Below are 12,329 nucleotides of genomic sequence, written 5' to 3'. Positions count from 1 at the left end.
CAATAAAATAAATCAGTGTGTTGAGACCAGCACTTTACATACAAGGGCTACGAAATACACGAATAAAATAAAATAAAATAAAATCAATGTGTTGAGACCAGCACTTTACTTACAAGGGCTAAAAGTGAAATACATGTTTAAAATGAAAATAAAATCAGTATGTTGAGACCAGCACATTACGTACAAGGGCTAATAGGGAAATACATGATTAAAATTAAATTAAATTAAATTAAATTAAATTTAAATTTAAAAAATTAATTAAATGTCTGTTGAGACCAGCACTTTCCATACAAGGGCTCACAGTGAAATGAAAAAATTAAACATGAATAAAATAAAACAAAATTATAAATTATATAAAAAAATTTAATAAAAATATCTGTGCGTTGAAAGCAGCATTTTCTGTACAAGTGCTAAGAGTGAAATACATTCATAAAATTAAATTAAATTACATTTAAAAATATATGTATGTTGAAAGCAGCACTTCATGTACAAGGGTTAAAAGTGAAATACGTGAATAAAATAAAATAAATAAATAAAATAAAATAAAATAAAATTCGTGTGTTGAGACTAAGTGCTAATAGGGAAATGCATGATTAAAAATAAAATTAAATAAAAATTAAAAAAGTAATTAAATGTGTGTTAAGATCAGTACTTTTCATACAAGGATTCAGAGTGAAATGAATAAAATTAAATTAAATAAATACCTGTATATTAAGATCATGAAATGCATGAACAAAATGTGAACAAAAAATGAACAAAATTAAATTAAATAAAAACATAAAATACAAATATCTGTGTGTTGAAAGCAGCACTTTTTGTACAAGTTAAATTAAATTAAATTAAATTAAATTAAATATCAGCATTTTCCATACAAGAGCTAAAATTGAAATACATTAATAACATAAAATAAAATAAAAATATATCTGTGTTGAGAGTAGCACTTTCTGTACGGGGCTAAAAGTGACATACAGGAATACAATAAAATGAAATAAAGGAGTTATTTACAGTCAAAATAAATATTAAATTAAAAAACTAAGATCAAACATATTTCAGCTCTTAATATTTATACTGGTATTTTTATCACTTGAAGGGACAGCCTACATCAGCAAAAAGTTAACACTAATGTTAACATCATTGTTGTTTCTGTTAATTAAAACTGGTGAAAATAATTATAAAATGAAATAAAAATAATACAAATATTGCTGAAATTGACTAAAAGAAATTAAAAAAACAAATCTTCAAATATTAATTAATAATACTAAAACAACATTGGCTAACATCTTAGTCTTAATAACAATAACCATCATCGTCATCATAATAACATTTTTAAATCAGCTATGCACGAGCTGTGGGAACTGAGGCCTTATTGTTCTCTATGTGATATAAAAAAGGCACATATTCTGCCTAAGCACCTGATCAATCATTTGCTGACAGCCATACTTCAAATCAAAATAAGTTTAATTGCCGTTAAATACAGCAGGTTGTGTCTGGTAAGCAGACCAGTGCAAATTAGCACAGCAGCGACATGACCTAGATTGGTAGCTCGACTCAGACTGGAAAAGTTCCACTCGCTTGTTTGACATCCTCCTAATGTATATCAGCTTCTCACTAGATTATGCGCCTCTTTCCTGGGGAGCCACCAAATCTGCTAATTATGGTCAAGGAAAGCGGTTAATGGTTTTGCGCGCGGGTGGTCCGTATCTCTTTAACGCATTCATTCTGACTGACCTCACCATTACCACCCATCTCGGGCAGAAGAACAAGTGTTGTGTGCGACCCAGCGCTGTGCCTACTGCTATGTAAACCGTCTGTCATGACTGTTTGGGCTTCTTTATACGAACATCTGCAGCAGCTGCCCTATAAATTCCCAGCGTTGAGAGAGGAGGAACAGAAAGTTCCATTTTTGTCTTGCAGTGTACCATAGCAGAGCGGACAACGCGGGCCATCCGCCACTTCCTCCTCATCTTTAGCTCGGATAACAATAACGACAGGCTGTTTCCTTCTATTTTGACTCACATAGGCCCTCTTGATTGTTTCTACCACAAATGTCCTCAGGCGTTCAGGTAAAATGTTTCCTGAGGTGTAATGTTCAGATGGAGACACATCAAGCTTTTCCTGAGCAATAAATGCCCTTAGGTGACTTTCCTACAATAGGCCACAGTGTTGTAATTTGGAGCTCCAGGCACATTATGTCGTCTCATATGGTGGTGTAAAGGGCATTTTTCATTAGCAGTGTGAGATGGCGGGCAGCAGAGACCGCTGAAGTTCCCCCTCACTGCAGATGCTGAATGGGAGATTTGTCTTCTTCTCCCTGCGCTTAGGAAATGCTCCATCTGTGTTTCACAGACTTTCTCCCATGAGTCACCCAAACTTAGAAAGCCAAGACCAATTACAGCTATGCCAAAAATGACAGTTTCAACTTCATACGAATTGATTATGGAAATAAAAAAAGGATTTTGTTGTTGATATTGTTTTTATTACTGGGTTGGCTTGCCGTCACTGGAAGATAAATGTGCTACACGCTGGACCAAAGGTTTGTTGATGGCACAAACCTCCAAATATGATGATGACCCCATTGTGATCTCTAAAAATTAACAAAAAAGACAGCTACTCTACCGTTCAAAAGTTTGGCATCAGTAAGACTTGTATTGTTTTTTTTTTTTGTTTTTTTTTAAAGAAGTCTCTTAGGCTCATTAAGGCTGCATTTATTTGATCAAAAATACAGAAAATAAAATGTAATATTGTGAAATGTTATTACAATATAAAATAATGGTTTCAATTTGAATATACTTTAAAATATAATTTATTACTGTGGTGCAAAGCTGAATTTTCATCAGCCATTACTCCAGTCTTAAGTGTCATCGGTAACACTTTACAATAAGGTTCATTAGTTAAACATTAGTTAATGTATTAACTAACATGAACTAACCATGAGCAATACATTTGTTACTGTATTTACTAATCTTTATTAACGTTAGTTAACGGAAATACAGTTGTTCATTGTTTGTTCATGTTAGTTCACGCTGCATTAACTAATGTTAACAACATTTTAATAATGCATTAGTAAATGTTGAAATTAACATTAACAAAGATTAATAAATGCTGTATAAGTGCAGTTCATTATTAGTTCATGTTAACTAATGTGGTTAACTAATGTTAACTAATGAACCTTATTGTAAAGTGTTACCGTGTCATCTTAAGTGTATCATTCTAATATGCTGATTTATTATTGGAATTATCGATGTTGGCAACAATCACTGATACTTTTGAATGAATAAAATACAAAGTTGAAAAGAACAGCATTTATTTCAAATGTAAATATTTTCTAACAATATAAGTCTTTGCTATCACTTTTTTACCAATTTAACACATTCTTGAAAAAAAAAACCCCGAAAGAATAAAAATGTACTGACAGGAGTGTATATTGTTAGAACAGTTTTCTATTTTAAATAAATGCTGTTCTTTTTAATGTTTTATTTATCAAAGAATCCTATAACAGTATCACACGTTCCAAAAAAAAAATAGTAAGCAGCAAATCTGTTTCCAACATTGATAATAAATCAGCATATTAGACTGATTTCTGAAGAATCATGTGACACTGAAGAAATGATGCTGAAAATTCAGCTATGTATATTAAAATAGAAAAATGTTGTTTTACATCATAATTTCACAATATTAAATTTTTTCCATATTTTTGATCAAATAGATGCACCCTTGATGAGCATTAGAAATTTCTTTAAAAAAAAAACAGTAAAAATCTTACTGATCCCAAACTTTTGAACAGTAGTGTATATATTTAACGTATAAAATACAGTTTCCACTCATTACAAACATTATAAATATATAAAAAATCTTAACTGAAAAAAATGCATTCAAAAAACAAAAACTATAGCTGTAACATTTCAGACCAGATAAATAAATAAATAAATAAATAAATAAATAAATAAAAGGGGGTAAAACTGTATAAATACATTTTTAAAAAAAAAGTTGTATTACTTAATGGGGTAAAGCTGTATAAACAAAAAAATAAGAGGGTAAAACTGAATGAATGAATGAATGAATGAATGAATGAATGAATGAATGAAGAGGGGAAACCTATATAAATAAATAAATACAATTAAAAAGACTGAAACTAAAAAATTAAAGTAAAGCTGCGTAAATAAATAGGGTAAAACTGCATAGATACATAAAAATAAAGAGGGTAAACGTACAAACAAACAGAGTAAACAAATAAATAAAGGGTGAACATATAAATAATAAGTAAAACGGTATAAATAAATAAGGTAAAGCTGAATGAATGAATGAATGAATGAATGAATGAATGTAGGAAAATGTAAAAAAATATAGGATTTCAGATTAAGGTAAAAATGAATGTAAAATGAATACATAAATACATTTATGTATGTAAAATGAATGTAGGTATGTAAAATAAATACATAAATAAATAAATCGGGTAAACTTGTATAAATAAATAAAGCAGGAAACGTATAAATATAACAATAGAGTTAAACTGAATAAACAAACAAACAAACATAGGATGTCAAGTAAAAACTTAAAAACGATTACATAAATACATACATTTATGTATGTATGAATACATGTGTAAATAAATAAATAAAGATGGTATAACTGTATAAATAAATAAATATAAATAAGGGTAAAACTGGCTAACGAATAAATAAATAAACAAACAAACAAACTAAGAGGGTAAACCTGTATAAATAAATAAATACAGGTGGTAAACCTGTAAAAACAAACAAACAAACAAACAAACATAGGCTTTCATAATAAAACAGGGTTTTCAGTTAAAAATGTAAAAATGAAATGTATAAATAAATAAATAAATATAAATAAAAACTGAATGAACAAATTAATAAATGAATAAACAAACTAAAAGGGTAAACCTGTATAAATAAATAAATAAATAAATAAATACATACATACATACAGACGGTAAACCTGTAAAAACAAACAAACAAACATAGGCTTTCAGAATAAAACAGGCTTTTCAGGTAAAAATGTAAAAAATGAACACATACATTTACGTATGTATAAATAAATAACAAAATAAATAAATAGGGTAAAACTGTATACATACCTAAATAAATAAATAAGTGTAAAACTAAATAAATAAAGAGGGTAAACCTGTATAAATAGATAAATGGGTAAACTGTATAAATAAATACATTTACCTTCACTATTTACTGAATGTGTCTTCATCTGACCATCAACTCAAGAGTCAGAATAGACAGTGTTACTTTTCAGTGAATTAAAAAATTTGTGAGGGCTAGATGTTCAATAGGTTGTAATCTCTTTAGTACATTTTCCTGACTTTTTTGACACAAGGATTTTTTGGCTAGACTAGTTTTAGTGTTAACAACAGTGCAACATATTAAACAGACTGTATGTTTATCCCTCCTAACCTCGTTTCCATTCATAAAAAAATCAAATATGCGGTCTACCCTGAAAAATCCATCACAAATAACTACTACAACCAGTTTTTTCTTTCAAATCCTATGAACAGAGTGACTGTAAGCGTACATTCTTAGTCTTATCCCACTCTGCTCCTCAGCGATGCGTTTCCTCATATTAGCAGTAAGGAGTTACAAAATCTCCTTTCTGCCGAGCTGGAAATTTCAGCTGTGTGTGAGGTCTGTCTCTCGCAGATTCCAGAAGATTTGCGTCATTTCCCCACGTCTCTGTTTGTGTGGTCAACATCACAGACACACCACTGAATCTTTCAAACAGTCTGAATGAGGTGTCTGATAGAAGTGTAATATTTTTTCCCGGCCCCTCATCCACATAGGCATAAGTCTTCTTTTCCATCCAGATTTGTCAGGATCTGCGACTGCGTCTAGGGCTGCTTACTATTAAAACCGTAAGGATGCACACAATTAAAACTTTCATGTAAACTACTAGCGTGTCTCAGACAGACATAAGCGGCTGATTTGTGGTCCAATTCACCAGCGCCTCATGCTTGCAAAATAATTCTACATTTCTGGAACCACTACATAGAACTTTTTGTGATTTCTTTGGACCCGACTTTGGCAATGCACGCCGCATTCTGTCAGCTATTTACTCTCGCTGTTAATTTAAAATGTCACATGGCTTAGAATATTAATGCATTTTGGGTGGAAAGGGCTTCTCTTTTCTTTCGTTTTCCTTCCTTCTACCTGTTTTCATTTGTATATAAAGTCCACACGTCAACAGCGGTTATTTGAATATACTTGCTATCAAAGATGTTGCCCACATCCAAGACAGCGACAAATAGAGTGCTGCCATGCGTTTCAATGTAGTTGTACAATACTTGAACATTCTCCAAGCTTCTTGAACTAAATCCAGCCCCTTTATCCCTCTTTCTTTGTCTCTCTCGCAGGCAATTATACAACCACAAGCACACACTTGAAAAGCACACACTGATCGTCTTGAAGTGGGGTCTATTATGGACAGGCACAGAAACTAGTTGCAGAACGAGTGCGAATAACAGAATTACTTGACAAAGTACATTATTTATTCATTTATCGTCGTTCCCATCAGCTCTCAACAAATGATTTAGCTCAGTGAGCTACATCGCCAAATTCAAGAGTGACCTGAATTGGATGGGCTGGTCTCTTTTGTCCTGCATTGAGATGGAAAGACTGGACAGAAAAAAAAAAAAACATATTTACAACTGAAGCGGCGCTCATTATGCCAGGACCCCATAGAGGGCCCTTTTGTTTGTTGACTTGAGCTACAATAAACACATCAAGCATTCAATATAACTCTCCCTGTTCTTTATCCTCCATCATCAAAAGCCTCGATGGGCCTCTTACTGGTCTGAGACTGATTTGATAAGCAAACAAAATGCCAGAACAGTGGAAAAACCTGCTGGTGTTGGCATTTTTGGAGTGCTCTGATACAGTTGGTAGGAATGGGCTATTCATGCTTGCAGTTAGACGTTCTCCCGCCACTGTTGGGCACTGGCACGGTGGCTTGGGTTTTGTGTGGCACATCGGACCAACAGTGATGCATTACTGAACGGAACAACAAAGGCTTTCTGAAATGCACCAGCTCAGCAGAACCCAATGTCCACGGCCCTGGCACATATGGCCACTAGTTACACAAACCATTCGACTTCAGTGCAGGGGAATTATTCTCTCAAGTATTTAAACTGATGGAAAAGATAATTACGCTTGGCAAAATACGATATTTAAACTAAATATTGTATCATAACTTCTTTCAAATTTTGTATAACATTGTTGTTGGGTGGAAACCTTGTCCTTCATTGAACATTTTTTTAGTGGGTTTTATACAAATATGAATAAGTATCAAAGGATTAGTTCACTTCCAGAATTTAAAATTCCTGGTCATTTACTCACCCCCTTGTCATCCAAGATCCATGTCTTTCTTTCTTCAGTCGAAAAGAAATTAAGGTTTTTGAGGAACTACATTTGGACTACAAAGCAGCTTCGAAGGGCTCTGCACAAATCTAGTCAAGGAATAAGGGTCTTGTCTAGCGAAACGATCTATCATTTTCTAAAAAAGAATGGAAATTTATATACTTTTTAACCACAAATGCTCGTCTTGGACTAGCTTGACTTCACGCATTATGTAATCATGTTGGAAAGGTAACGCATGACGTAGGCAGAAGTACCGACCCAGTGTTTACAAAGCGAACGTGCAAAGAAAACCAAATGTGATGCGATCTAGAAAAACCCAACACATGTTGAAATTTTACCTTTTTAGGTTTTGATACCATATGAAAGCTGGGTTCAAGCCCTTTATTTTGTCCATAGCTGGAACGTAACGAAAGTTATGGCTATCGTAAGTTGGCTAATAGCTATGATTTTCAGGAATGAGGAAGTGAGACGGGTTTTACTTTCACTTCACGGGTTTAACGAGAGCTGTCTGTCAAGTCAGGAGCACTATACTGCATCATTATTATATGAGTATAATGTGGATATGTCAAGTAAAATGTGTATATAGTTTGCATATAAGGGCTAGAGTGGGGATATAAGGAGTATAGTGTGTGTGTGAGTGTGTGTGTGCATATAAAAAGTAGTGTGTGTGTATATATAACGAGTATAATGTGCATATAATGAGTATAGTGTGTATATAGTGTGCATTTAAGGTGTAAGTCGCTTTGGATAAAAGCGTCTGCTAAATGTCTAAATAATAATAATTGACATTCAACCTATTTTTCAAATTTCCTGAAAATGTCCCAGAGTTTTTCACCTTACCCTACCTTTTTGAACCGAAGTGACCACGCGTGACCTTTCCTATGTGATTACATAATGTGTGAAGTCGATCATGCACATCACAGAGCTAGTGCAAGACGATCATTCGTGGTTAAAAATTATATCCATTTTTTGTTTTTAGAAAATGACATAAGACCCTTACTCCTCTGCTGGGATCATTAGCCCTTTGAAGCTGCATTGAAACGGCAATTTAGACCTTCAACCCATTGGTTCCCATTGAAGTCCGCTATATGGGAAAAAAAATCCTGGAATGTTTTCTTCGAAAACCTTCATTTCTTTTCGACTGAAGAAAAAAAGACATGAACATCTTGGATGATATGGGGGTGAGTAAATTATCAGGAAATTTTTATTCCGGAAGTGAACTAATCCTTTAAGACGCAAGCTTAAAATCATAAAAGGAAAATCCTAAAAATATTAGTTAGTTAGTAAATAAATAATTAAACAAAACAAACAAACTATGATAGTCTAAACAGAAAATGAGCATAAACCAATGTTTTTTTTTGGGGGGGTGAAAATTATTTATATTCTATTTTACACATATATTTAGGACCATTGTTGGGCAAAGTTACTTTTAAAAATAAAGCATTTTTTTTTTTACAAAATGCCATGGAAGCATCACATGTAGTTTGTCATCAAGCTGTAAATTTGACAAATTATGGGAAAAAATGAAAAAAGGTTTTTAATTCTGTTTATTTACAAAACAGTAGATATTGCCTGCTCAAAACAAAGGAGTCAGACATTTTATTTCAAAAATGTAATTTCCACCACAGAATGTTATGAAACACAATAGCGTATTTGGCCTTGTAAATGACATTGTGGTGGAAATGCTTATGACATTCAACCAATCAGGGAGTTTAACTTCTACATAATTTTAAAGTCTACATAACCTTTAGTGTCTAGTTAGAGAAGTGCTGTGACGCTGTAGATTCTAAACAGGTTCATGAGATGTTTTAGGAGAGTCACTGAGAGTCGTTGGCATCAGACTACACAACACATAACCATCCTCAGTGACCTCTCAGAGCCCATTCTCACATCATTGCCACATAAGGGAACTGTTTGTACCTCACGGTATGATACTCCCTCTCCTTTCTCTTGCTCGCTCTGTTTTTCGTCTTTGTGTGTGGCCCATCTACAAATAAATCATTTTCCTACGCAGCCTATAATCAAACATGATTGCAAAATTTAAAAAAAAGGGTAAAGAAAAATCAAATGAACATTATGCAAATGAGCACGTAACAAATATTTTTTGTGATTTAAGTTAATGTATGAGATAAAGTGTATATGCTACACTGTTGGTTAAAAGGTTAATAACTAAGATTTGTTAATGTTTCAAAAAAGTTGCTTTAAGAGCAGTAATTTGTTGAACATTTTTACAATTTCTAGTTTAAAGGAAAAGTTCACTTTCAGAACAAACAATTTACAGATAATGTACTCACCCCCTTGTCATCCAAGATGTTCATGTCTTTTTTTTCTTCAGTCGTAAAGAAAACATTTCAGGATTTTTCTCTATATACTGGACTTCTGGTGCCCCGAGTTTAAACTTCCAAAATGCAGTTTAAATGAGGCTTCAAATGATCCCAAATGTGGTTGTAAACGATCCCTGGCGGGGAAGAAGGGTCTTATCAAGCGAAACGATTGTTTTTTTGTTTTTGTTTTTTATTGCAATTTATATACTTTTTAACCTTGAACGCTCGTCTTGTCTTGCTCTGCCTCTGTTTTTTCGGTTCAAGACAGTTAGGGTATGTTGAAAAACTCTGATTACTTTACTCACATTACTTATAATGCGTTACCCACAACACTGTTTAGGACCATATTATTTCCACCGCATCAACAATATTTCCACAAAATAAAGATTTTTATTGTGCATTATTCTGTAAGCAAGCTGTAGTTTTGGCAAAAGTTTTTTTTTTTTTTTTACAAAATGCCATGGAGACATCACATATACAGTCAGGTCCATATACTGTATATTTGGACACTGACACAATTTTTTATTATTTTAGCTGTTGACCAAAACATATTCCAGTTACAGTTATACAATGAATATGGGCTTAAAGTGCACACTCTGAGCTTTAATTTTTAGGGCAGTCTCATCAAATTGGTAGAAAGGTTAAGGAATTACAGCTCTTTAATATGTACCTCCCCCCTTTTTCAAAGGACCATAAGTAATTGGACAGTTGACTTAAAAGCTGTTTCATGGACAGTTGTGGGCTATTCCTTCATTTTTTCTATACATCAATTAACCAGGTAAAAGGTTTGGAGTTGATTCTGAGTGTGCCATTTGTATTTGGAAGCTGTTGCTCTGAACCCATCATGCGGTCAAAGGAGCTCTGCATGCAAGTAAAACAGACAATTGTTAGGCTTCAAAAACAAAAGAAATGCATCAGAGAGATAGCAGGAACATTAGGAGTGGCCAAATCAACAGTTTGGTGAATTCTGAGAAGAAAAAGAACACACTGGTGAGCTCAGCAACATAAAAAAGCCTGGATGTTCACAAAAGACGACAGTATGGTGGATGATTGGATGATCCTCTCATGGTAATAAAACATTTTACAACATCCAGCCAAGTGAAGAATACTCTCCAGGAGGTAGGCGTGTCACTGTCAAGTCTACAATCAAGAGAAGACTTCACCAGAGCAAAATAGAGAGGGTTTACCACAAGGTGCAAACAAGACCAGATTAGACTTTGTCAAAAAATATTTAAAAAAGCCAGACCACTTCTGGAAAAGCATTTTTTGGACTGTTGAAATTAAAATCAACGTGCACCAGAATGACGGGAAGAAAAAAGTATGTAGAAGGCTTGGAACAGCTCATGATCCAAAGCCTACAACATCATCATCATCTGTGAAACATGGTGGAGCAGTGTAATGGCATGAGCATGCATGGCTTCCAGTGGCACTGGGTTACCGGTGTTTAGTGATGATTTGACAGAAGACAGATGCAGCCGTAAGAATTCTGAAGTGTATAGGGATAAACTGTCTGCCCAGATTCAGTTAAATGGAGCAAAGTTGTTTGGGCGGCTCTTCATAGTACAAATGGACGATGACCTAAAACATACAGCAAAAGCAACCCAGGAGTTTTTAAAGGTAAAAAAAGTGGAATATTCTGCAATGGCCAAGTCAATCTTCTGATTTCAAATTGATTGAGCATGCATTTCACCTGCTGAAGACAAAACTAAAGGCAGAAAGACCCACAAACCAACAACAACTGAAGTCAGCTGCAGTAAAGGCCTGGCAAAGCACCACAAAGGAGGAAACCCAGTCTATGGTGATGTCCATGAGTTCCAGACTTAAGACTCATTGCCTGCAAAGGATTCTCAACAAAATATTAATTGAACATTTTATTTATGATTATATTTATTTGTCCAATTACTTTTGAGCCCCTCAAAATGGGGGGTCTGTGTATAAAAATGGTTGTAATTCCTTAGCATTTTATGTAATATTTTTGTTCAACCCCTTGAATTAAAGCTTAAAGTCTGCACTTCAATTTCATCTTGGTTGTATCATTTTAAAACTATTCTAGTGGCATACAGAGCCGAAATTATGAAAAGTGTGTCAGTGTCCAAATATATATGGACCTGACTGTAGTTTGTCATCAAGTTTTCTCCCTCAACTTCAAAAATCATCCTACATCGCTGCAGAAGTACCAACCCAGTGTTTGCAAAGTGAACATACAAAGAACATCCAACACCCTTAACAAAAAAGGTAAAACAGCGATGTAGGACTGTTTAGAAGTAGAAGAAGAAAATGAAATGGGAGTTTTTCGACATACCCTAAATTTCCTATTGTAAATATATCAAAATTTTATTTTTGATCAGTAATATGCATTGCTAAGACCTTTATTTGGACAACTTTAAAAGCGATTTTCTCAGAATCTTGATTTTTTTTGCACCCTCAGATTTCAGATTTTCAGATAGTTGTATCTCTGCCAAATATTGTCCTATCATACATCAATAGAAAGCTTATTTATTCAGCTTTTGTGGCCCAGGGTCACATTTACTAGCCATTTTGGTAAAACTTGTCACCAAATTTTTTTCAGTGCAGTTTTGGAACAACATAAATGATGATAAAATTGTTTTAACAGTCTTGAACTGGA

The sequence above is a fragment of the Garra rufa genome, chromosome 15 (assembly GCF_049309525.1).
Source record: "Garra rufa chromosome 15, GarRuf1.0, whole genome shotgun sequence".
In the NCBI taxonomy this organism is placed as follows: domain Eukaryota; kingdom Metazoa; phylum Chordata; class Actinopteri; order Cypriniformes; family Cyprinidae; genus Garra; species Garra rufa.
This window is presented reverse-complemented; position numbering follows the sequence as displayed.